Here is a 3,827-nt window from a genome sequence, read left to right as displayed (position 1 = left end):
TTAGAAGATCAAATTTTTATTTTTATTTCAATATACCTAAGAAATATTCAAAAATTCTTCACAAATTCCACACCTTATTAATCTCGATAATACGATCGAACATTCATCGACCTTTGCGGCAAACTCCTTCAAAAATTTCCTACTCTTCATACTTTTCCTCTAAGTATTTGTATTCTAAGTATTCTAAGTACTCGAAGTATTCCTGAGTATTTGTTTAATATTATTTTCAACAAAAAATATTCTGTGTCCACTACTAATCGAAAGTTCTAATTACTTTTATTTCTTGGAATCATCTTGCATGACCATTGGACTTCGGAACTTTCTAGCTTCAATGTTTAACAATGTATCATGATCCCTTGGATAAGAAGATCCTTTGAAAAAATCTAATGAATCACTGGCGCAATTAAGCTCGTAATTAGAATGACTGGCTGTTTAGAAGTAAATTCTCGATTGTATCCTCCTGTCCAAGAGATACGTTGACTTTCTCGTGCCTCATCGAAAATGTACTGCATCTATAACTTACATACTTCCTCTTCAACTACAAACTGAAGTATCTCTTCTGACCAGTCAACAGATCGTATCGCCTCGAAGATAGCTGTTTTTCTCTACTCTCTCTCGAACCGCGGAAGCTTTACAATAATGGTTACCTGTATGCACACTTGAAGAATCAGCAGGTTCTGCACAGAACAAGGTCTATGTGCGCTTCCATATTCGTTGAAAGCTCCGTTAAACGTTATATTACAGCCAGGTACATGCTACTTTTTAAAATTTATAGACGACTCGGAATTCCTACTTTGTCCCGTTTTAAGAGTCGGGTAACGTTTATTGGACTCTCAAGGCCACGTTTTGTAAGAAAATATTTACGAACAGCATGAAAATCAATTATATCTAAAGGGGACAATTGTGAATTAATCAGCGAGAGATCGGGCAAGGATTTCCCATGTTTGATCTAAGTGTTTATCTTTATCCAGAGTTACGAGAATACATCCCAATTGAAATTTAAGCTTCGTGTATGTCATTCGAACTCTTTGCTGCGTTTTTAGCTGTATGTAAATCTTCAAGACTAGACTTATATACTAAATCTTATTCAACGTTTTTCGAAGAGATAAAGAAGATTATTAACGTAGATTTTCTTGTATAATGTTCTCTAATGATTCTAATATCGAGACAGTTTATAGTTTCACTTACAAGAAAAACAACGTCGTTCTCGCAGATTTCTAAAAGATTTTAATTAACTCTAATTTATTCTAAAGTGTATCCCAGAACAACAAAGACGAAATTTGAAATTCCTATCAAGATCCTTTCCTGCTTTGATTAGTCAATCTTCGACGTTCGAATAGGTTGCTTTCCCTTTAGAAGTATAATAAAACGATATTCTGGTAGGAATAATATTTAACCAGCCTGGAATTCGAAGTGGATCACGTGTCCACCATATGAATTTATGTTCTTAAAAATATAAAAATGTCTTAAAAGTTTCCGCGTAAAATCATATTTAACGAGTCCAAGAAACCTGCGATCATCGGATCGCCATGGCCAGATCAATTTGTGCCAAAGTCGGTACATATTTTCTAACGTACTCTACATTCAATCTCAAATGTAAATGCTTGATAAACGTGCCAGCATCAGGCGAGTTAATATTTGCTCATAGACGAATGTCTTTGCCTTGGATGGAAGTAATGGTGGATTTCTATGAAAAAGAAGAAAAAATTCTACATACATATCGGTATATATATGAGAGGGAGGACCAACGATATATTGTCAATTTGTCTGGCTTTCACCAAGATTCGTATTATCGTTCGAACGTTCGTGACTAATGGTTATTAATTATTAAACGATCGCGATTAGGCCTGCGAATTTTCTGACTTGAATCCCCTTCGAATATTCAATGATATTCTTAATTGCCATGATATAACGATTGCTAGCTGGATTCTGTTAGACTGACGTTTTTAGGTAAATGTATAATTAGAGAAGATCGATAAATATCGTAGACACGCTGGAAATTAAGAAACGAACATCACCTGCTGGATAGAGTTTCGCCTTATTATGTTATATAAAACGTAAGCGATAGACCGAATTACTCGACGATTGTTCTTAGCGACTTTTTATAACGAGCATACAGGAAAAGAGAAGATACTTTCATCGAAAGTCATTTCTTCGTCGTATTCTTGGTTCGTTATATTTTGTAGGATTTACTTTCATACATTCTCGGTGTCTGAAGCGTAAAAATATCATAGATATAGATGCGTTCAACGTTTCTGCGATTGTACAATCGGTGAAAGGAATAGAAACACGTTAATTAATGTATCAATGTATTTTTACGACCCATAGAATTATTCGCTTGTATATCCTAGTGCGTAATCGTGCCTTATCGACTTCAAGAAAATAAGTTCATCGTGCATTGCTGCTAACACGTTTGCTTTGAAAAATGAACGCAATTTTTTATGTAATTCCTCCAACATGCATTCCTCGTGAAATGAAAAAAATGTTCGAATGAATTATATCTAATAATTCTCAGACTAAGAATTATTTACCAAGAAATACATTCTACGTTCTATGTTCTTTGGTTCGTGATGACCACGATGACTCGACTAATTCGAACATGTAAATAAAACACATTCCCAACAGGAGATACACGGAAGCAGAGGATTAAAGATGGGCTATCTTCGGGTTATTTCGCGAAAGCACCGCGATAATTCTCCTGAAAATTAATTACGATTCCTCTTAGCACGCGAGGAAATCGATGAGTCACCGTGGCGGCGCGGCACCGCGGCGTTCCTCCAGTAGTCCAGTGGCCGTTTTTAAGGTCGACATTCTCGCGTTGGTTCGTGATCCGATCGTCAAATGGCACACGCTTGCGATTCGCAATGCTCTCGAGGATCTGTTCATTTATCTTTGTAAATACGCGGCGTGCCGCGATCTCGTTGCTGTGGCATGGTGTTCCGCGATGGCCGCGCATTCGTTTCACCTTTAAGGAATCGCGCACTGACCTCCTGAACTCGATGATCAGAGAGAAAACTCGATAAAACCTGACAGACCAGTTTTAGATTGAAAACTTCAAACTACGTCTTCTACGTGAATCGACGATAATTGGGGCTTTACGTGAACGACGACGAATCTGAGAAAAGCTTGCTCTATATCCGCCGGATGATCGATCGTTCTCGGTTACGCCGTGAAATTCGTTCGACAAAAAGAGATTGGTTAACGAATTGGCTCTGAATTGGTCCAGTTTTTTCTCTACCTTCGCTTTTACAGCACCATTTGCGGCATGTTAGATAGTGACTCATGGAAATATGTGAAATTTCACTAGCACCGTGATAAGAAACGACTTGATCGAAATTTAAGTTTTATTTTATTCCGCCGAAATGCTCGTGTCTCTTTTGCCTGCAGAGTGCGTTAATACAACAGAGGTAAAATTCGATCGCAATACGACTACAGTTGCACAATATCGAAAGACAAGGCTGTCGGTTTGTCAAGCTTTACGAATTGATCGTCAAATAGAAGCAAGTTATTTTCCACAGCCATAGGGCTTCGTTAAATTGGCCATTCACTTCGTCAATCTCGATCACCGAGACAATAATTTGAGTTCATTACTCATGTCCATCTTTACCTCTCGCCGAGCATTAATATTCACTCGACGTCAAATCACAGAATCGTGTTGGAACCAACTTAATCTCTCTCGCATCGTTTGATCTCCTTTTCTCTTAGAAAGTTCGCTTCCCTCCCTTTCTCGATAGCGAATTTTAAACAGGCCGTGGATTTGTCGATCAATCGATTTATTCGATCAATTTTGAGTGGAAAAAGAGGGAGCAAAAAAGGAATAGAGATAA

This window comes from Bombus impatiens, unplaced genomic scaffold, assembly GCF_000188095.3.
Source record: "Bombus impatiens unplaced genomic scaffold, BIMP_2.2 scf_0080, whole genome shotgun sequence".
Classification (NCBI taxonomy): Eukaryota; Metazoa; Arthropoda; class Insecta; order Hymenoptera; family Apidae; genus Bombus; species Bombus impatiens.
Note: the sequence above shows the minus strand (reverse complement) of the source record.